This window comes from Cupressus sempervirens, chromosome 8 (genome assembly GCF_028749045.1).
Source record: "Cupressus sempervirens isolate cs-2001-9-10 chromosome 8, ASM2874904v1, whole genome shotgun sequence".
In the NCBI taxonomy this organism is placed as follows: Eukaryota; Viridiplantae; Streptophyta; class Pinopsida; order Cupressales; family Cupressaceae; genus Cupressus; species Cupressus sempervirens.
The window spans coordinates 322,837,367-322,862,340 of record NC_143125.1 but is presented as its reverse complement, the minus strand read 5'-3'; the positions used below and the strand labels follow the sequence as shown (position 1 = coordinate 322,862,340).

At 34.0% G+C, this 24,974-nt stretch overlaps 1 pseudogene; it reads left to right on the top strand.

Moving 5' to 3' along the window:
* The first annotated feature begins 13,246 nt into the window (after nt 1-13,246).
* Nucleotides 13,247-15,815, top strand: LOC149542673 (glutamate--tRNA ligase, cytoplasmic-like; annotated as a pseudogene).
* The last annotated feature ends 9,159 nt before the right edge of the window (nt 15,816-24,974 follow it).

Below are 24,974 nucleotides of genomic sequence, written 5' to 3'. Positions count from 1 at the left end.
TGATCAATGATTGGAATCATAGCACAATCAAAGACCAAAATGGTAATTCAATATATTGTACACAATTATTTCTTAATCAGTCCTTTCTTGTAATGATCTCTGAGAAAATAGGATAAGCCATATTCTTCAACAAGACACTAGCAGAAAACTGATATAAAATTTAATGAAATACTCAAAATAAATTATTAGCACATCTAATGATCTGCTGGTAAAAGCTATGAGTGCTAATCATAAAACATGCTACCACACAGCCAGTTTATTGAGTACAGAACAAAAGTTTAGATTAGAAACTAAGATTGTTTGAACAGAGCTATATCAATTTAGGTCCATAGTTTACAAACACATAAAGTTCTTGGTAGAGGTGTGATTTTTCCTGTCAGAGACTTATGGATCAAATCAGTGGAAGAAATTCACAGTTTTCTCAATGGGAATCAACAAATTTTGCCAACTTATCTCATAGTAAATAGCACCACAAATTTGCAAAAATAACAATTTTCTGGTTCTTTTCATATTTGCCAGATGTAAACGAAATAGGTCGAATTCACTGATGACTGCTTGGAGATGTAGTTTGAAAACTTAATCAATGGTTGGTGTGCATTTGTATTTAAGTTTCCTCTCATTTACATTGTTTAGATACCAAACCCTAAAAATTGAAAATGCTACTGTTAAACCGCTAAAAAATTATTTTCTTTCCAACCATCTTATATTGTTGAGCATTTTTTTAGCTTTATTGTGCAAGCTTTTCTCAAATATTCAATATTCAAATGAATGAAAAATGTGCTTGTGTGCTTCTGGGGAAAAAGGTAATGTCTAGATTCCACAACATAGCAATGCAAGATGGTGTAGAAAGGACTCTCTATGGAAACCTGCCATACCAAGTGCAATCCAGGGCACAATAACTTATAGTTAAATCAAGATCCTTATGAGAGAAGGTATCATCGATTCAAATATAACCTTGACCAAATTATTGGTGAGATCTAATGTATCCAAGTGTATGGTTATAGATGCTAAAAAATTACCAAATTTATCTACAAAAATAATTGGATCCTTATTTAATATTAGTAAACACATCATGCAAATAGTGTGTGCAATGAAATGTGATGGAATCATAGATGAGAGGAAACTCCATCTTTTGTACCTAAAATTTCTAATGATTTCATTTACAAATAAAATAGTTGTCTCCTTAATCATTTAATTACAAACCCTAATTTGGTTTACACTTCAATCCTCATATCAATACCAGTATCCTTATGTCTCCTAGTAATTATGGACAATATTTACCACAAACTTTCACTTTAGAAAACATCTTAGGGATAAAGGCATTGTGTATGGGCCTCCATTTGTTGCTCTTTCATCTCCAAAAGAAACCATGTCACAATCTTCCTTCCTATGCATTTACCAGGCTTATTTTGCCATTCATTTCTAGCCGGATTCACTGTCAACCCGCCTAAGGCTTGTTGGTAAAATTCACAAACTGAATGTTTTTAGCTCCAACCTTTTGCATTTTAAAGTACAACGAGTCTATTTCTTTTCCTCAAGGTTTCATCAATTTTCAGCTGTCGAAAATAGAGATAGACTGTATTTTGTAAAAACTGCCAAGTTATGAAGGAAAACTGGTAGCATTCAATGACCTTGAAGAAAATACATATGAGGCTCAATAAAATGCAATCAAAACCTATGCAAAATAAAGCTAACACATATTACTAACCCCTATTTACAAAGAAATTTCAGAACTAATAACTGTTCACATGATTGAAGGTTACAAACAACATGAAATCTGTCAAAAACTCAGCTTTGGCATTCAATCTTGTGCAATAACTTGACCCGTACAAATACCTTTTGAAAAGGCTTATATATGTTTTAGTGATCATTCCAACTTTTAGAAGGGCAGAGATAACTTTTATATGAAAGCCCACCAAGTTGCACAAAGTTGCAACATTGCAATTTTTCAATTTTTGCAAAGTTGACATCTTCATGACAATTTTTGGCTTCCTTACCACAAATGGATGTAAAATGCATGTTTAAGATTTAATAATAGAAAATCTCTTTGGTCTCATATATCCACATCTCTGACATATTTGAGTATTATTTGTATATTCCATTATTCCTTTGAGTTTCTCTGCTGACTGAAGATATTATATCATATTATTCCTACCATGGAAACAAGGGAGATGAATGAAATTTTCTATTGTTATTGGTCATCCTTATGTGTTTTCCTCTATTTCTACTATTACTTTATAAACACTTCCAATATATTCTTCTTATTTTTTAATACTTAAGGAACCACACATATACCTATGGAGCATTGACTCCTGTAATATCAGTTTTGTCAACTTTTCAAGGAATCTAGTCAAAGGTAGGCAATTTGAGAAAGAATATTTTTGTTAGAATATCTATTGCAATTCTTCTACTAGTACAAGTAAAGTGAGTTTTATGCTCTCACCTATAATAATTGTCTAGCACATTATAGCTACAATGATGTGGCTCCAAGCATGGAAGGGGAGAAGTTTCTAACCCATGTTATCAAGAGCATAAAATATCATATCATAAATGAAGAACATAAGGAAGGTGCAAATGATCATCTCAAAAATCCAATTGCAACAGATAATGTTGAATATGAGGAGCTGCAACAACTTGATTTGGTAAACAATGTAGAGGTTGTACATGTTAGTGTAGTTTTTTATTTTTCCTATTTTGGTAGGTTTTTCCTACACTTTTAATAATCTCGCTTAGGTTAATAAAGCATGTCTTATTAGGTGAATGGTTGTGAGGTGTCACCTTCCTACATGTGAGCATCCATTAGCTATCTTAGGAAGATACTTTGCTATCTTTAGTCCGATAGATGGTTACTCCTCATTGGTTGGTGTTGCCACCTCCTCCCTCTTCCTAGCCTATATAAGCATGCTACTTGGCTTGTATTTGTATCTCTTGTTTTTGCATTCTCTTAATGCTATTTTGCTTCTAGCATTTGCATTACTCTCTTGGAGACTAACTCTATGATGCTATTTTGATTTTGTATCATTTGCATTCATAGTTTAGATATTTACTCTTTGCACTAGTTTTCTGGGTTATTAATCTTTTCAGATTCTAACATGGTATCAGAGCTTTTCTATGTGCAAGAGTAGATTTTAGTTTCCTTATTTGAGAGATTCGGGAGGGGCAAATAAAATTTATTGTAGTTTTTTGAAAAATGAAGTATGCTCTTCTCTTGCATCTTTGGATGATCCTGAGAATCAGAAAATTTTTGACAAAAACGATTTTTATCTGGGGTTTCAATCTCAAATCTGACAACCAACTTGCATATTTGGAGTTTTCAATCAGTTTTGTAGGTTCCAGCATGTCATTGATGGACTTAGAAAGCTGATCCAACATTTTCATGTCATATTCTGGTTGCTGGGGTCATTTTTTGATTTTTGAAGCCGTTTTTTACTGTTAAAGGCATCTGATTTACACTACAACAACATCTTTTGTACATCAGCAAGAAAAATGCTTTCTGGGTTTTGTTCGCAGCCTTGAAAAACCATCTGGGTATTTTTTAGATTTTGCATGCAAGCTGTATATTTTGTAGAATCGAGCATGCAAAGCTACAGCCATACCTCTCTCCATTGGCAGTCGCAGATTTGAACGCAGTTTTCAAATGTCTCGTTCTTGCTCATACGGACTCCAATTTTGATGATTCTTATTATGAACTTGGCTATTTTTTTGTGCTCTATCCACTAGTGGAGTTGTTTTTTGATTTTCATGCAGGAATTCTTCAGAAATTGCAGATTCTCTGTCGTGACTGTGCACAGTTCTCGTTTTGAAAATTTTGGAGGATCATAACTTTCTCATACGACCTCGTATCGAGGCGATTCTTTTTTTGAAAGTGCATGATTTTTTGAGTAGATTGTAGTGGTGCTATTGGTTTCCTTGATTATTGTGCCCAAGTTTCACTTCTAGCATATGCTCTTCATGAGGGTTTGTAATGCATTGAAATCAAGACCACTAAGTATTTCTTTCTACTGGTAGTTGTAAACGCACTAAAATAAAGTGCCAAATCATATTTCTTTGGGGGAGGGTTCTTTGATTGAGTAAAAAGGGGGGGGCATTGTCGTGGCTGGGTTCTCTTCTTTCTAGCATTTCTTCTCTGCATTTCTTCATCATGGATCAAACAAATATGCCCATCCTAACTCCATACAATTACTTTGAGTGGAAATCACGCATGACAATTCACTTAAGGAAAGCTGGATTAAATAGGATAACTATGGGACTTGAAACTGAACTTGCTAAAGATGAAGATAAGCCTAAGTGGTTTAACAAATGTGATGAGGCATTTGGAACATTGTGTTTGTCTGTTTCTCTTGACTTGCTATTTCACATTGAGTCTTTGGATACACCAAATGAAGTATGGACAAAGCTAGAAACATTATTTGGCACATAAGATTCAATGAGGGGTCATATGTTGGAAAATGAATTAATTAGTTTGAGTCTAGGCAATTTCAACACAATCCAAGATTTCTTCACCAAATTGAAATCACTAAGGCTGCAGTTAAAACAATGTGGAATTGAAAAGAAATATGAACAACTGATTCTCAGTATTCTCTCTAAGCTAAGTTCAGAATATTCTGTGTTTGTCTCTACCTTCTATGCTACTAAGGGTGCACTTGGTACTCAATTCACCATGCCATCTCTAGATGATTTTGCTGTCAATCTCACTCGAGAACAGGACAAGCTAATCCAGATGGGCATTCTTAAGTCCTCTAAGTCACATGCTTGGCTGCCAACCAAGGCACAAAAGAACAACAAGGACAAAGTAGTAACAACAATAGTAAGGACAAGAAACAAAAGAATAGAAAGGAGAAGAAGGATCAAATGCTGGTTTCTTCAAAAGCAACTATTGATACACCATCTTCCAAGGGTGATAAGCCTAAGAAAGAAAAGGTCAAATGTGCCTATTGTAAAAGACCTGGTCATGATGAACATAAATGTTTGCAGAAACAACTTGATCACTTAACATACATTCTTGAGAAGAATAATATCAGTGTTCCTGAGTCTATCAAACAAAGTTCTAATGAAGGGTCTAACAAAGAAAAATAAAATAGCAAGGGGAAAGGAAATGGCAAGGCCCTTTTTACAGTTGCTTCCTCACCATCCACTTGGGTTCTTGATTCGGGTGCTTCACATCACATGGCTTCATCTAAGGAAGAACTTGCATCCTTGGAGCTGTGTACTATGCCTTCTATTTTGATGGGTGATAACACTCTTGTTGAGGTGTGTGGGAGAGGGTCTGTTGATGTGGGGGATGGCACATTCCATGATGTTCCTTATGTACCCTCATTGTCAACTAATCTCCTATCGGTATACCAGATCACTCACACAAGTTTAGGCAAGCAGGTTGAGTTCACTCCTAGTTCAGTGGAGATATGTGAGGTTCACAATGATTCTACAGTTGCAGTTGGGAGAGCAGATCATCAGTCACGACTCTATATGTTTTCTCACTTTGTTCCTGATCCTTCTTTGACTGTTTCACTCACTCACTCTAATGATGTGAGCAAATTATGGCATGAGCAATTTGGCCATCTTAACTTCCACTACTTGCATCAGCTTAACCAATAGAGCATGGTCACAAGGTTGCCTTCTACTTTTCCATTGGAGTCACTTGGAATACATGATAGATCTTTTGATGGGTTAGATTCACTTGAGCAGTCTTCTACCTCCACTTTTGATGTAGAGAGTGATTCAGAGGACTCACCTCCTTCCTCTCCTAGTCATCATTCACAGGTTGATGATTCTCCTCTAGATTCTCCATCTTCTGGTCCACTTTGGGCTAGACAGACCTTGCAGTTTGCAAGTGATTGGGTTGGGGATCCATTAGACACCAAGCAGACTCGTTTACAATTCCAAGATGCTCTACATATCTTCATTGCTACTGCCTCAAATCCATAGTCCTTTCATGAGGCTTCTGGTATTTCTGAGTGGGATACAACTATGCAAGAAGAGTATAGTTCCTTGATGAGGAACCACACTTGGGATCTTGTCCCTTTTCCTAAGGGGAGAAAACTTGTTCGATGTAAGTGGATCAACCAGACAAAATTTGCAAGCTTTGCTGGAGGTGTGGGATGCTTCATCTTTTGGGGGGGCCTCTTCCTCTCACTTGGAGTCCTAATTTTCTTTGGGGAGTCTCTTTTCTCTCTCTTTTGGGGGAATTTTATGTACATGGGTACCTCATCAGGCTTGACTTGCCGGGACCCATTTCTACATCCACCTAAGCTTTTCTTATGGGGGGGTGTTAGTGTAGTTTTTTATTTTTCCTATTTTGGTAGGTTTTTCCTACACTTTTAATAATCTCGCTTAGGTTAATAAAGCATGTCTTATTAGGTGAATGGTTGTGAGGTGTCACCTTCCTACATGTGAGCATCCATTAGCTATCTTAGGAAGATACTTTGCTATCTTTAGTCCGATAGATGGTTACTCCTCATTGGTTGGTGTTGCCACCTCCTCCCTCTTCCTAGCCTATATAAGCATGCTACTTGGCTTGTATTTGTATCTCTTGTTTTTGCATTCTCTTAATGCTATTTTGCTTCTAGCATTTGCATTACTCTCTTGGAGACTAACTCTATGATGCTATTTTGATTTTGTATCATTTGCATTCATAGTTTAGATATTTACTCTTTGCACTAGTTTTCTGGGTTATTAATCTTTTCAGATTCTAACAGTACATGTCTTGGGAAAGACCATACTAAGACTGCCAATACGAAGATATTCTTTTCAAGAATACTTATTTATGAATATCAATTTCATCATGACAACTATCAATCCACTATTTCTACCTGGAAGGTACCACCAGATCATCTACTTCAAGTTGGAATTGTATATGAAATCAAGAGTCTAGTGCAGAATATTATGTAATACTAAAATAAATGGTTTGAAGATGGACATGATAGATATTTCAAATTGTATCTTTGAGTCTTCAAGTAATAATTTTCTACTAAGAAAGTTTATTTCTTAGAAAAAAAACTACAACATGCAAAAATAGAAGGATGATCTTACCTCTTTAATACTCTAAAGCCTACTCCCTTTGTATCTTCATCTCTACACTTGTAGCACAATTTTAGGCATCCTTCTAACCAATACAAATTAGGAGACTCTGGGCATTATATGGACACCCATCAAAACATAATGGAAAAGATTTTTTAATAGACTTTACCAATAAATTGAAATCTATGGAAAAAAATTAAGTATTGAAAAAAACTTTTCAAAACATGAAAGTTCCATTTTAGAATCAGACAAGAGAAGAAACCCATTACTGTGAGTTTAGAAAATGTACTTTAATCTAAGCCTTGTATTGCTGACAATAGACCTAGTTTAGAAAATGTATTTTAAGTAATATACAAATAATCGGTGCATAAACTAAGCACAATGAGACTGATGGTCAAGTTTAATATATTTTCTGGTCTGTTACTATTGCTAGTTCGCCCAGGTAGGTCAATAATCCAGGTGTATTGAAGTTGCACACTTGTTAGGATGACTCAATGCTTGTTGATTTGGACCATGACCACCAGTAGGTAATTTGGAGTATCTTGATGCCCTCCCTACAAGATCTGAGAGTGAGTGTTCTGTTGGATGGCTCTTGCAATGCTACAGACCTGCCATCTCCTTAAGTTTTGTGTAAAGAAGGTTTGATGATGATAGGGCACACGTGATGTGGTTGGAATCTATTATGATCACCTAGGTAATATATTGGCTGCTATAAGTTCTCAGAGTATGATGTGATTTCTACCAATTTAATTAAGCTTTCCACCTATATTTGTGACTGTGATCCCCCTGATTTATGTGGAATTAGTGTAGATGGGGATTATAGGATAAGTAATTTGAACATTAAGATTCTACTAGTAGGATAGACATTAGCCCTTCAAGATGCTGATTCTAAATTGCAATTTGAAATAAGTGAGTTCTATAGTGTTGATTTACTAGCCCCCTACAAACAAAGAGTTGTCAAGATACTTACTAATTGCCATGAAGCTAGTTAAGTTTGAGTCCAAAGATGTGAACATCTCTTTCTCTTCCCTTAGATTAGAGTTGAAGAGGAATTTTTTTAATTTCCTTTAACTGATATGTTGTCTTGAAGCTAGGTAATCTTTTTTGAGGGCTGCCTTTATTACCTTTGCTTCTCCTTTACTTGCAAACCTAAATAATATTGCATTGTTAGTGAATTGCTCAAGTAAGTCTACATTGACATTGACTAATAAATTGCAACCCTAATTGAAATTGTATTGTCAGTGAATCGCTAATGTGTGTGACTGCATTAACATTTGGCTAATTGTTAGTGAATTGCTAATTTATTCTACAACTCCTCTTCTACTTTATTAAGAGCATTCAACATTACCTTGTTAGAAGAAGCTAACACTTGAGATAAGAGAGGGTTGTTACCTCCTTTGGATTGTAAATCTTTGAAGCCTCATTATCGAGGTAATAGAGTATCCTTACCTCCCTTGGATTGTCCATCTCTAAAGCAACCTTCTGCTTTGCTTGTCCCCGCATGATGTCTTCCAAGCTCCACTTTGAACCTAGCTTCTTCTGGCAGCATTTGTGGATCCTCCTACAAAAAATATTTGAATATTTTAGGGTTTCCATCTTTCCCTTTTCTATTAGCATCTTCTCCACAACTCTCCACCCCTGTATCAACCTACAAGCTACCGTCCATATGCAAGCACACAGACACACAGAAGAAATCATATATGTGTGAGTGAATCCTCAATCAACATACGGGGACTCTCAAAACAAGAAGGAAGAAAACCATACAATACATCATCAAAATGCATAGTAACTAGATAGGGAAAATGCTTCAATTACACAATACAAACTTACTGTTTAATTAAAATTCTTCAATTACTCAATACAAACTTATTCATTAATTCTAAAATGCTTAGGCTTGATTTCACATTTAATTGGCAAATAGTCATCAATGAACTTGGATGCTACTTGGAAAATAGTCATCACATTTGATAGGTTTATCTTCACACTTCTCCATTATGCCACATTGGTGGAATCTCTTCAGCGTTGGCCATTGTACTGGCAAGAGGATACCGTATCTTTATACCCAAGTTTGAAGCAACTTTTGCTCTATTTGCAATACAAATATACTATGTATTAGCAATGATCGCTGTACCAACTATGCTTGCTGATATAGTTACATAGTACATCAATTCAAGGTACGCTAATAATTACTTTTACTTGCGTAATATTGATTCAACCATAGCAACATTGAGTGAAAATGGATGGCTAAATACAAGGGATCTTGGATGGATTGATGAAGAGGGCAAATTATGGCTTCTTGGCCAATCTAAAGACATGATTAAAAGTGGTGGAGAAAATTTTTATCCTTCCGAGGTGAGTGTTTCTCTTCTAGCTCAATGTCAACTTATAATAACATCATCTGTTGTAAAATTGCACCCATAAATAAAGACCACAAATAAGAAATACTTTGGCATTCCACTAATTTGAGAGGCAATTTAAGTAAATTTGAAAAATAAGAGCTAAAATCTGTCATTCTTATGAAGTATCCTAGTTATCGGAACCTAAATTTGGCAAAAAAATTAGCATTTATATAGATTGTGAAAAAGGACCATATGAAAGATTGCGCTTAAATAGGAGGTAGATGGAGTCGTTGCATTTGAGAAGTGAATTCAGCGTTCCATAGTGATGTGTCCCTTCCAAGAAAGCATATCCCTAGTGTAGGACATTTTTGAGCCTTGAGGAAACATTCCCCTACATCACCAATTCTGCCACCTATGCTAGGGCCATTGCTAGGTCACTTGCTATATGACCATGCCATTACATACTGAGTGTGACCTTTGACTTTGTGAAAAATAATTTACCTTTCATGAAGCACTAGCAGAGATATTATCCCACAGATATTGCCTTGAAGATTTACTGTATAGGAAGATGTCGGCCGGCAATGAACAATCACTTGAAGTTCTTTCTTACAATTAGATATGAGTAAAAAGGTAAAAAGGTAAATTTATATTTTATAAAATAAATAAATAAAATAATAGGAGACCATACAAGTACACCATATACAAGAGACCATATATTTATGATTTTATCCAATATTGTAAGCAATGGACTAAAAATAACAAGTATACATCATTGGATGTGCTATAAATGCCAAATGCAAGTGGCACTATCATCTAGAAATAGATTGTGTGTTTACAAAATCCAGTGAAAAAAATAATTCAATAAACTTTCCTATATGTTGTTGAATTCCAAATGTGTACAGTACCATCTTCAAAACCTGTGATAATGATAGGAAGTTTAGGATGAAAGCCAACTAATAATACATTATGGGTATGTCCATCAAGAGTCTAGATACAACCTTTTGTCTGGTAATCCCACACTTGATACAAGTACACAGATAGCCATTGTTGCATAGCATGAAGTGGGAAGGGTGAAGCATATTACCACTAATAGTAATAAGAGAGAAAATCATGTCAGAAGGAAAACAACTCATTTTATTTTAAAGGATAGTAAGACCTATATACAGAAGCTAACTTATAAAACTAGAAAACAAATAACCATCTAGCAGATGAAAGGATCGAAGCCAAACTTATATAGTAGTCATTTACAAGTATAACCATCAATTCAAAGTGATCCCATCAATGAAAACATGAAATGAAAACAAAATCATAAAAATAATGAAGTCCTCTCATACCACAAATAATCAATTGGCTTCTGGATTAATCTTCTCTATCCTCCTGCCAAGTTCATTATTGAAAATTCCCTGAAATGATGAGAGAGAACTTCAAAATGATAAATAAACCACAATCGTGGATCGACAGCATGGAACAAGACAATATTCACTTATGCTTCCCTACTAAATTTTGTAACTCCATTGTTTCTAATCAGATCACAAGCATTGTTGCACTTCAGTCTTACAAAAGCCCTTTAGATATTCTAAATTCTAAGAATAATAAAAGAGATATCATCACATATGAAAATACATTGAGGAACTTACTTCACACTATGTGAGCTATCTTGCAAGTTAACTAAATCCTACAAAAGAACCACATGATCACCAAAACTGTGTATCTTGTTTTTAGGCAAATCACACAAACCCTTGATCCATCAATTGAATGCTACTAGAGCACATTGTTTGTGTATTATAAACTTGCATATATTAAACATGTGTAAAATAAAAACCATATGTAAAACCTCCTAAAAAGCAAGTGTTAAGTTATTGTGGCACTTTTTAGATGTGTTTACACATGCAAATTGTTTTGAAAAGCACATCATTATCAACTTTAGTTATAAAAGACTCCAAAGTGTCAATTTTGAATGCATATACATGTGTGTTTCTCATTTAAAACCTTGTCTTAGTAACTAAGAAGACTAAGTGTCAATTTTACATACAAAAACAAATGCAAAGTGCTTCAAAAAGCATACTTTTATGACTTTATACCATGCATTTTGAACTCTAAAGGTAAAGTGGTGATTTTTGGAGCAAATATGTGTGTATTGCTTCAACAAAAATGCATCATTATTCCTTGCGTAGCACTGTTTGGATGCAAACAACTTGGGCGATGATATTGATTGCATTTGCATGGTTTCAATACTAGCATTTTGGTGAATACAAACCGTCTAGGGCATTTTAGGGCCAAAAATACAAGCAATTTCACACATTGTGATGCGACCATTGGATGAGTTCTAAACAAGCTCATAGGCATTGTACTATTTACACATACAAGATATCCAAACCAAAGCATCAAATTATACGATAAACACAACATACAATTGTATATAATCTTTGAGAACATTAGAAGAAACCTTCACCCTACTTTAAATTTTTAGAACAATAACTTCAAGCTATAGATAGGGAGCTGGAAAGTACCATTTGGATGTCGCAAGCGGCTGGACAAGATGCATATAGAACAAAACAGAAAATGTATGAGAAAGAAAAGTCCTACCAACCTCTTTATTTAAAGTAATTTGAGATAGCAGGAGAAATTAATGATGATTATAGTATTTTGAATAGAATGTTATGCAGCTACCTTAAAAGTGATATTTCATTACAGAAATCTTCCATGTTCTCCTTTGTCAAGTCTTGCTCTAGTAAAATCTTGATTGCAACTTCTGTTCCTTTCCATATGCCTCGAAAAACTTCCCCAAATGAGCCTGCATGCAGAAGGAATTCCACATCAAAATTCTAACATTTTAGTTTACAAGCAGAAACACTTATCAAATCAAGGTTGATTAGTTTGAGAAAGCAACCAGGGGACTCCAATAACAAACTCACCTTTATGTAGAATATTTTAGCATTTAATTAACAGTGTACTACAGTTCCACCAATGTCAAAAACCTTATGACTTTGGTGCTAACCAATCCTTAAAAAATTATATTAACACAACTCATTTAAAAGTTTTTTTATGCGACCTAGATTGGTGGATGACACACTTCGAGAGTAGATGCAGAAAGAGAGAATGGATGGAATTGAGTCCATCAATAGGAATAACTCTATGAAGAAAAATATGTGTCTGTGGAAAGAAATGATTGATGCTACTAAGAGGGGGATGCAATGTTTTCTAAGAGGTAAGCTAGATATGCAAGATGTTAACAAAACATTGCAAGATCCTATTTATTATAGATGCAATCGTGTCTGCCATCACCATGTTAGATCTAAATACAAGATATATCCAACATATGATTTTGCATGCCCATATGTCGATAGCATTGAAGGTGTGACACATGCTCTTTGGTCAAGTGAGTACCATGATCGTAATGAACAATATTATAGGGTCTTAGAAGACATGGGTTTACGAAAAGTGCATGTGTGGGATTTTAGCCATTTGAATTTTGTTTATACTCTATAGAGCAAGCGAAAACTACAGTGGTTTGTAGATAATGAAAAAGTGGAGGGTTGGGACGATCCTTGCTTCCCAACAGTGCAAGGAACATTGCGAAGGGGATTGACAACAGAGGCCTTAAAGCAATTTATTCTGTCACAAGTTTAAATGTTGGACTTTTTCTTTGGAACACCTTTTTTTTCACTTAATTTTCTATAGTTTCCATACAAATTCTTATAACCTATACCAATTAAAATTATAAATCTAAGTTTTCTTTGGCACTTTTGTTTCAAGGAGCATCAAAAAATCAAAAAATCTAAATCTAATGGAGTGGGACAGACTTTGGACAATGAATAAAAAAATCATTGACCCTGTCTATCCTAGACACACTGCTTTTTTTGAAAATTGTGTTCTTCTATGCTTAATAAATGGGCATGAAGAACCTTTTGTCAAAATTCTGGCTAGGCATAAAAAGTATGAAGGTGTTGGCAAGAAAGAAACTACTTACACAAAACACATTTGGTTGGAGAGTGCTGATGCTGCTCTTGTCTCAGAAGGTGAAGAGGTAAAACTGATGGATTTGAGCAATGCCATAATAAAAAATATTGAGAAGGACTCAAAGGGTATTATTGTACGGCTTCATGGCATGCTCCATCTTGAAGGATCAATCAAAACAACAAAGCTAAAGCTAACTTGGCTACCAGAGATTTCAAAGCTTGTCAACTTGTCACTTGTTGAAGTTGAGCATTTGATTACTAAAAAGAAGGTATATTTTTCACTGACTCAAAACCTTTATGGTCAATAATGGATGAATTTACGTATTTTTCTGTACATTGTGTTGGTATTTTACATTGATGTCCAAATATGACTCTCATTGCAAGTTGTTGATATAGCTTTCAACAGTCTATTCAAACAAAGATGTCCAATTTGGCTCCGTGTCACATACACACTGGTAGGGGAGCTCTCATAACTATCAATGTTCTGAATTATTTTGTATGGGAAGGTATCTGCAGAACATATACCAGTGAACATTTGAGAACAAAGATGGGAAGGTATCCACAAATCAAAGAAATATCAAAGTTTAGCTAGATGGTTTAACTCAATATTGTCAGAGTATCCAGTACTTGGTCAAGTAGCTGATAAATATGTTGGTAGAAGAGGAATTGGTAAGACAAAGCCAATAAGTCTGAAAGAAAGTGAGCCTAATGGTATCAAAAGTGAAAGCAATGAGAAAGCAAAGGAGGAAGGTTCTTTTGACATTGATCTACCAGATGTAGAAATTGGGAAAGTTTGTACTCAGTTTCCTCCTAAGTCGAGTGGATATCTTCATATTGGACATGCAAAAGCTCATTTTTTAAACCAATACTTTGCTCAAAGGTATAAAGGGTGCTTGATTATATGCTTTGTTAACACAAACCCTGCTAAAGAAAGCAACGAGTTTGTAGAGAACATATTGAATGACCTTGATATGCTAGGCATTAAAGGAGAAGGACCTACATACACTTCAGATTATTTTTCGCAATTAGTAGAAATGGTTGAGAAATTGATATCTGAGGGGAAGGCATATGTGGATGACACACCTCAAGAGCAGATGTAGAAAGAGAGCTTGGATGGAATTGAGTCCATCAATAGGAATAACTCTATGGAGCAAAATATGTGTCTATGGAAAGAAATGATTGCTGCTACTGAGAGGGGGATGCAATGTTGTCTAAGAGGTAAGCTAGATATGCAAGATGTTAACAAAATATTGCAAGATCCTATTTATTATAGATACAATCCTGTCCGCCATCACCATGTTGGATCTAAATACAAGATATATCCAACATATGATTTTGCATGCCCATATGTGGATAGCATTGAAGGTGTGACACATGCTCTCCGGTCAAGTGAGTACCATGATCGTAATGAACAATATTATAGGGTCTTAGAAGACATGGGTTTGTGGAAAGTGCATGTGTGGGATTTTAGCTGTTTGAATTTTTTTTATACTCTCCTGAGCAAGAAAACACTACAGTGGTTTGTAGATAATGAAAAAGTGGAGGTTTGGGACGATCCTTGCTTCCCAACAGTGCAAGGAACATTGCGAAGGGGATTGACAGTAGAGGCCTTAAAGAAATTTATTCTGTCACAAGTTTAAATGTTGGACTTTTTCTTTGGAAAACCTTTTTTTTCACTTAATTTTCTATAGTTTCCATATATATTCTTATAACCTATACCAATTAAAATTATAAATCTAAGTTTTCTTTGGCACTTTTGTTTCAAGGATCATCAAAAAATCAAAAAATCTAAATCTAATGGAGTGGGACAAACTTTGGACAATGAATAAAAAAATCATTGACCTTATTTGTCCTAGACACACTGCTCTTTTTGAAAATTGTGTTCTTCTATGCTTAACAAATGGGCCTGAAGAACCTTTTGTCAAAATTCTGGCTAGGCATAAAAAGTATGAAGGTGCTGGCAAGAAAGCAACTACTTACACAAAACACATTTGGTTGGAGAGTGCTGATGCTACTCTTGTCACAGAAGGTGAAGAGGTAACACTGATGGATTCGAGCAATGCCATAATAAAAAATATTGAGAAGGAATCAAAGGGTATTATTGTACGGCTTCATGGCATGCTCCATCTTGAAGGATCAGTTAAAACAACAACGCTAAAGCTGACTTGGCTACCAGAGATTTTAAAGCTTGTCAACTTGTCAGTTGTTGAAGTTGAGCATTTGATTACTAAAAAGAAGGTATATTTTTCACTGACTCAAAACCTTTATGGTCAATAATGGATGAATTTACGTATGTTTCTGTACATTGTGTTGGTATTTTACATTGATGTCCAAATATGACTCTCATTGCAAGCTGTTGATATAGCTTTCAATAGTCTATTCAAACAAAGATGTCCAATTTGGCTTTGTGTCACATACACACTGGTAGGGGAGCTCTCATAACTATCAATGTTTTGAATTATTTTGTATTGGAAGGTATTTGCAGAACATATACCAGTGAACATTTGAGAATTTATACTTCAAGCAATTGTACAAGAGTGTATTCTAATAATATATGAAAGTCCTGAAACTCAAAATTAAAATGCCTGTTTTGTGTGACTTCAAGACATATTCCCACCCTTTCATTCTCTATGAATTAGTCTGTAGATTGTTGTTCAGTGGAGAATGAAGAAGTAACCTGGTTCAATTTAATAGCATATTTAATGTGGTTAGAGTTATGTTACCTTGTAAACAGAGCCGAATCCCCCTTCTCCAAGCTTGTTATCATCATGAAAATTTCTAGTTGCAGCATTTATATTTTCCAAGTTGAGAAAAATTCCATGCTCCTTCTCAATAGCAGAGTACACCTTTGTATTAGGATTCTCTGTTGATTGATGCATGGGAAAAATATTACACATTTTGTATAGAGAAGATTTTATTTTACAAGAAAAAATAAATGGAATTTTTTCCCCCTTATTTCCTTTTTCAGTGAGTAGCTCTTATATAATCAACTAGCCAGAATTTTCGTTGACATTTGAAAGAACGATTTACCGAAAAACAATCACCTCAAAAGTACCTTTCCTTAATGCCGCAGACTTGAATCTTCTTCTGAATCCAAATAGGCATAACAATAACATCAACAAGAAGCCCCCAAGAATACCCAAAACTATACCCAGTTTGTTTGAAGACTTGCCTGCACAGGATATCAATTCAAGTGTTCAGTCATAAAAAAAAAAAACCCTAAACAAAACCCTATTTTGGTAAATTAAAAACATCAAGACATAATTAAAACATTGATGGTTGGAATCAATACTTCATGATAAGTTCTCATTCTCATTAAATCTAAAGATGAATCATGAGTATGATTCGAAACTTCTATTGAATCTTAAAATATGATGCGAAACTTCGATGCTAAAAATGCACATACAAAATGATTCAGAAATATATATAAATTACATTTCATAGATTGTAATATGGGAAGGTATCCGCAAAACATATTTTTGATCACTGTTCTGCCATAGCTCTTTTATTAAGTCATGACCAAACTCTAAATAAGTCTCTCTATTTGAAGTGGTGTCTTGATGTCCAGATGGGTTCTGCTCAGGTTGCCAAAGACATTCAAACATGGTTATGATCGAAGAAAAAATATTTAAAGAAAAGGCATAGTTAGATACTCATAGTAGCATTATCAATATTGTTCAAGTTAGATCAATCCTCTGATCTTTGATGTGCCAAACCTTCCAACTATTGCCTGGAGATTAAGCATTCGACAGACCAGATATGAAGCTCGTGTTCGGCATAACGATGCAAAGTGTGCATAACAATGGAATAGGGCGTGGTCTTTTACATTTTCAAAACAATATGAAGCCTGTGTTGGTCAAAATTTCAACCAACTCTTAATGTTGGTCAAAATTTTGACCAACATGGGCATGGATTTTAGAAAAAAACACATTTTTTCTTCCCTATTCCGACCAATTTGACCCCATTTTAGTAGATGGTCAAAAATTTTGGTCTAAAAATGGGGTCAAATGTACTAGTGTCATTACCAATTTTAATAGCTATGTCTCCTGCCTAGAACATATCTTCATGTATACAACTCAAAATTATCCTTGTCTACCCATGGTTATCAAATTATGAATAGAATATATTCTTAGTGATGTTTACGCCTCCCAAATATTCAAACCCTTGTTTTAGTATTAGGTCATTGTTGTATACTAGGTTCATATCTTCGTGAATGTCACGCTCTCTAATTGACTCAAACTTATAGTGCATGCAAGCACATATGTCTTCTACAAGCAAACCCCTATTTGGGTACTTGGGAAAATGCTCCTAATGGGTCATCTCCTAGTGAGATGTATGTATGCCTCTTAAATTTATATCTAGGTCTCTCACTCACATCAAATATAGTTGGGGTTGTCATTTATTTTATATTAAACTTCAAATTTTGACTACACAAGTGATAAATACCTCAAATTCGTAAAATTAGGGCTTTTTAAATTTGCTTTCAAATATGCTTGAAAACACTTTAAATTTTCTCTAAAGTTCACTCCAAGGAATTCTTTACTTCTTATACAATCAAATGGTACTCAATAATTTTATTCCAACCTTTAAATCTCTTTCAATTAACTTCTATATTAATTGTGCAAGTATGTAGGAAATAAAAAGTTGTTTTTCTTTACCAGTGAACTTCTTTTACTTCATAAACTTGCATATAAACTCTAAATATCATGCACTCTTAACCATAGCTTTCTTACATCCTTCTCTACCTCATACTAACTTTACAAATCTCAATTTCTTTTGTAAGGTTTTCTATACTGTTCTTATGCTAATTCTATTATATTAATTGATGAGATGATTGCTCAATCATATTATGATTGGGTGGTACCTATTATTGACTTTAGTCTATTTTTAGGTGATTCACTTGATTGACTTTCCAACACCACATGCAAACTTGTTGGATCCTTAGCTTTAACAAATAATTGATCAAGGTTTCCTACAAGGTCTTTTATATTTTCTCATTCCTTTTATTTTTGTTTATATCCCTTTAAGATTGGGTTTCATATGTTGTTCCTCATGTTGTTAGGCATTTTTATATTGTTTATCCTACAAAATATTGTTGTATGACCCAAATTATTGTAGATTTGACAAACTATAAAATTATTTCCATATCTAGGCCTTGATTGATTGATATGTGCTCTACAATCTTTAGCTATATTCCCAAAATTATTGTACTTATAATACATAATGCCATTCCTTATAATATTGGTTCCTCCAATAGCTCTATTAGTTGTAGGGTTAGTATCTCTAAAGATTATACTATTATCATTATTGAATTTAGGTTTCTTACATTCAATAGCTCTATGACCAAAACCATGAAAATTACAACAATAACTAGAAAGGGTTCTAAAAAACTTACCTGCATGGTAATTTTTCATGTGACCAAATTCATTAAATGCATAACATATTACTGAAAATATAAGAGAAGTAACTGAGAGGGGAGGGGTAAATTAGTTACTTCAAAAATAAATCCTAGATCCTTTAGATGTCAATATAAATAAAAAACATAAACCCTGATCAAACTGTATTATGATGTTACTCGACAAACACACATGCACTTAGTTTACACTAATAAATGTTGTAACACAACAAATACTAAGAATCAACTTTAACTTGGCCATAACTAAATATACTGATCTTAATGTGATTAACCTTAAGTTTAACTTAGTTGCATAGACAGAAAAGAAATATCATGAACACAAGTAACACCAAGATTTAACGTGGAAACCCAATTTGGGAAAAACCACCAATTGCAACTATTTACTAATTTTCACTCTTCTAAAGTGAGCCCTGTTAGGAGCCAACCCTGTTAAAGGTTACAAAATATACTATTAGGTGTAAGCTTGTTAGAGGATTAATCACCCTATTAGGAGTGGCCTTATGAGAGGTCTTTAAGACACTTCAAATAGAAATGCCACCTTGTTAGAGGATTTACAAATAGCTATTAAGAAAACTCTGTTAAGATATTTAAATCACTGCTACAATGGTTAGAGAGTAACAATGGAATGACCTAATTTCTGATTCAACTAAATTACTAATTATAATCTCAATTTTGGCTTGTATACTTGATCCTTGATTAAATGTATCTTTGTGGCTCAACAAGGATATTATGCTTATCCTTCTAATTTGCTTCCTTTAAGCATCATCAAATATTCTATTATGTTCCACACATTCAATCCTCAATTTGACCTTATATTTGTATCTTACACATTGTCAAGTCAGCTTGAATACAACTTAAAATACTTAATATTCATCTCCTCAATCGGCTAGAACCAAGAGTTAAATTAATTGAGCTCAATATGCCAAAACAAGAAAATCCCTCATTAGCTAACCATGCTCGGTAGACACTAACTCATAAAATTTTTTCCTGTATTAACCAAGTGAACTCAGTTAACACTACATATTCAAAATTTTTTTTTGGTAACCAAGTGGGCTTGGTTAACACTGGTTCCATCCAACATTTTCTTCATTAACTAAGTGAGCTTGGTATAACACTCAACTTCTGTAAACTTTCCTTTGATGACCGAGTGAACTCAATAGACATTGTCTTTTGAACTTGGAAAACTCCAGAATGCTTGGCAGACATAGGAAACTACCTTCATCACCTGAGTGAGCTTGAGATACATTGATAGGTAATGATATGAAATTTTGTGTAACATTAAAGATAATACACAATTAATCAATTATTTTCAACAATCTCCCTTTGTGGCATTGATGGCAACACAACATGTCATAACACAATCAAATTTTTAGAGCAAGAATAAAGTAAGGAACATATCCTTAGTTTAATTCTAATTCTCATCCATGAAAACTCACTCTATTAGTGTGAACTCCCTCTGCCTTTAATTTCTTTCTCTATCAACAAAACTCTATCTTTAACATCTTCTTCTGATAGCAAACTTTCCTTCTTTGATATCAGACCAAGTTCTCCCTCTTTGACATTTCTGGAAGTAATGAAGTTTCTATGAGATATAACAATAAACTTCTCCCCCTTTGACATCTCATGCCAAAGACAATATTCAGTGAATATCAATGTACCTCATGTATTGATTCATTTGAAATGTGCCTTGTCAATACTACACCAACTATCTAATCTTCAACATGCTCTAGTTGATGCATCACCAAACTTCATTTAGTGAGCTTTAGATAGGGGAATGACCCCTAACTTACCTCTTAGATACAAAAATTCATCCTTAGGAAATGGCTTGTGAATATGTTTGAATTTTGTTCTTTAATATTCACATATTCTAATCTTTCCTCTTTATCTTGTACCAATTCTCTCAAAAAATAATATTTTATAGCAATGTGCTTGGTTTTATCATGCATCACAAGATTCTTTGATATATTAATTGTACTAGTGTTAACATAAAAGACAATCACTAGATTCTTAATTTCTACCTTCATACCTACCAATAGTTGCTTGAACCAAACAACATTGGAACAATTAACTGTTGTTGCCACATATTCTACTTCTACTATGGATTGAGAAATACAATTATGCTTCTTGCTTGTCCAAGACACTAGTCTTTTACCAAGAAAGAATGCTGCATCACTGGTGCTCTTTCTGTCATCAACATTTCCTGCCCAATCAACATCTATGAATGATTTCAAATCCAAATTGCCTCCTTTTTGTACCATAATCCATAGTCTTCAGTACCTTTTAGATATCTCATGATTCTCTTGACTTCCATTATGTGATTTTTCTTTGGGATTTGCTAAGAATCTTGCCACCATACCAACTACTAATGCAATATCAAGCCTTGTGTGCACTACATACTATAATTTTTCAATCATTGATCTATATGCGGTTTGATCTACCTCTTTGGAATCATCATTTTTGGAAAGTTTATGTCTAGTAGACATACATGTTCCAACTAGTCTTGAATCTTCCATTCCAAACTTCTTTAGTATCTCCTTGATACATTTGTATTGAGTAATATAGATGCCATCTTTCTTCTACTAGATCTATAATCTAACAAAGAATTTTATCTCTCTAAACATGGACATCTCAAATTATTTACTCATTTCTTTTGAAAATGCCTTGCATAAGTCATTATTTCCTGTAAATAAAGTGTCATCCACAAAGATTTTTGCCAACACAATTTTCTTGTCTGGTCCTTCTTTGATATACAAACTATTGTTATCATTTGTTCTTTGAAAACCAATGTTTATCAAGTAGTTATGAAGTCTTTCATACTAAGCTCTGGGAGCTTGTTTGAGACCTTACAATGTTTCGTGTAATTTTCAAACCATATCTCTTTTTCTAGGATCCACAAAACCTTTAGGTTGTTCTATGTAGACTTCCTCATCAATAGTTCCATTCAAGAATGCATATTTTACATTCATTTGATACAATTTAAATCCTCTGTGTGCTGCATATGCTAGTAAAGTTCTAACACCTTCTAATCTTGAAACATGAGCAAGAGTTTCACCATAATCAATACCTTCTACTTGAGAATAACCTTTACAAGCTAACCTTGCTTTATTTCTTGAAAAGTTTCTATCTTCATTTAGCTTATTTCTGAAAACCAACTTTGTGCTAATTATATTTTTATCGCTAGGTCTAGGAAACTCTTATTCCTCTCTATCTATTCTATTTTTTAATTCATAGCCTCAATTCAACTTTCATTATCCAAAGCATCTTTAATATTTCTAGGTTTAAATTCAGCAAGCAACCATGTTCCTTTTAATTTGTTTCTTGTCATTGCTCCAGCTAATTTATCTCCAATGATCTGATCAAGTGGTTGGTGCCTTTTGACATATCTTGCTAACATAGGTGCTTTGGATTTAGAACATGTTCCATTGACTTCTTCATGATCTTCTATATCAAGCTCAAGTCCCACTATTTATGACTCGGGTCCATCTAACTTGTTTTGCTCTGGCACTAGCTCGATAGCTTTTAATTGTGACTCAAGTCCTTCAGACTATGACTTAGGTTGATTGGTTGCAACTTGATGACTTTTAGAGATGTTGGGGACTTGGGAGGTGAGGCCTGCTAACTTCCAAATAGATTTGGAAATGTATTAGGTTCATAGTAAAAAAAACTTTCTATAATCCTCAGGTTTGTTGCTACTTTCCTCTTCACTCTTTTTTACAAACTGATCTATTCTCACATGTACACTTTCTATGATTTTATGAGTGGATAAATTCAAACATTTATCTATTTTACTTCTATTGGAGCATTCTAGGAATATGCCTTCATTGCCTTTAACATCAAATTTACCTTTCCTAGATTACTTCAAGATATAACATTTTCTACCAAATACTTTCAAGTAACTTACATTAGGTTTGTAGCTATACCATAGTTTATAAGGAATTTGATTTGAATCTTTCTTCAACTATACTCTATTCAAGGTATGTACTGTAGTACTATTTGCTTCCCTCTTGTATTTGATTACAACATTCTTTTCTATCATCAAGGTTCTTACACAATCTATAATGGATCTATTCCTTGTTTCAGCTATACCATTCTACTATGGCATACCAGGGGCTGATACTTGTCTCTTAATTCCACTTTCAATGTAAAATTCATTAAATTCATTGGAAATGAATTCACCACCTCTGTTTGATCTCAAACATTTTAGCTTTTTTCCAATTTCTTTCTCTACTCTTGCTAGATACCATTTAATTTTTGAAAAGCTTTAGATTTTTATTTTAGATACACTACAATCATCATTCTAGAATAGTCATTAACAAATAAAATGAAAAACTTGTCTTCACTGTAGCTCTCTATTCCAATAGGTCCACAAAGGTCAGTATGAACCAACTCCAAGACTTCTTCTGAATGATAGTTCTTGCTTTTGAAACTAGTCTATCCCATCTTTCCAATTTGACAATATTTGTATAGACCTATATTAGGTTTCCTCAAACTAGGAATACCTCTTACTCTTTTCTTCTTGCTTATCTTGATTAGATTATCAAAGTTAACATGACATAACCTTTTATGCCACAACTAGTTTTCTTCTACTTGAGCAATAAAACATGGACTTTCATTGAGATCTAGGTAGAATAGGTTACCTTTTGTTATTTTCCAGACCCAACCAATTTTCCTTTTCCATCCAGTAGCTTAGCCTTCCCATTCATGAATTCTACCTTGAATCCAATATTATTCAATTGTGCCACACTTAGTAGATTATGCTTTATTCCTTCAACACGAGAAGCATTATCACATCTAAGTTGATTGGTTAGTGAGGTACAACCTTTTCCCTTTATGCAACAAGGTTCATTATTTCAAAATCTCATACTACCATCATAATGTTCCATGTGTTCAAATTTTTTTTTGTCACCAGTTATACAATGTAAGCAATCACTATCAATAATCCATGTATCATTCTTGCTAACATGATATATAAGTGCCATTTGATCTTCTTCATCATCAGATTCATATTTTATAACAATATATGCCATTCATCATCTTCACTACTATCTGAATCTTTAGCTATAAAACAAGACTTCTTACCTTTGTCCTTATAGTCCTTAAAATTCTTGAAATCCTTCTTTCCTTTGTACTTGTTGTGCTTCTTTTTATCTTTTTCTTTTCTATTTGGACACCTAGCAACAATGTGTCCAAATTCTTCACAAGAGAAATAGATTAAAGGAATTTATCTTTATACTTTCCTTTGCCTTTGGGATACCTTATGGCAAGAAATTCTTCAATGGCTTCAAGATCACTATCAAAACTATCTTCCTCTTCAATTTCAAATTGTTTTCTTGTAGATCTTTTAGCTTTCTTCTTGAGTGATACCTTGGCTTCAAATGGAGACTCAAGATTGCTAGAACTAGGAGTATAATTATAATAGTCATCCAGTTCAAATGTTGTCAATCTTCTTGTCATTTAGCTACTCTCGCTCTTCACCTTGATGATGGATGATGTAGTGTGATTCGAAATGTTGATGGTAAAAATCTTAACACAATCAAATCTAGAAACATATTACAATACTTGACCCTTCCTGATTGAATGTATCTTTGTAGCTCAACAAGGATATTATGCTTATCCTTCTAATTCTCTTCCACTAAGCATCATCAAATCTTCTGTTATGTTGCACACATTCAATCCTCAACTTGACCTTGTATTTATATCTTACACATTGTCAAGTTAGCTTGAATATGAATTAAAATACTTAATATTCATCTCCTTAGTTGGCTAGAACAAAAAATTAAATCAACTGAGCTCAATATACGAAAAAAATAAAATAAAATCCGTTGGCTGACCATGCTTGGTAGACACTAAGTCATAAACAATTTTCCTATGTTAACCAAGTGAACTCAGTTAACACTGCATATTCACAAAGTTCCTTTGATAACTAAGTGAGCTTGGTTAACACTAGTTATGTCCAACATTTTTTTCATTAACTGAGTGATCTTGATTAACACTCAACTTCTATAAAATTTCCTTTGATTATTGAGTGAACTAGGTAGACACTGTCTTTTGAACTTGGCAAACTCTAGAATGCTCAATAGACACAGGAAACTGTCTTCATTGCCCACGTGAGTTCAACATACACTAACTAGTAATGATATGACATTTTGTGTATCATCAAAGACGATACACAATTAATCAATTATTTTCAACACATATTCCTCTAAAGTGTTTTCTTTCTTGTTTAGGTGATTCAACTTGTTC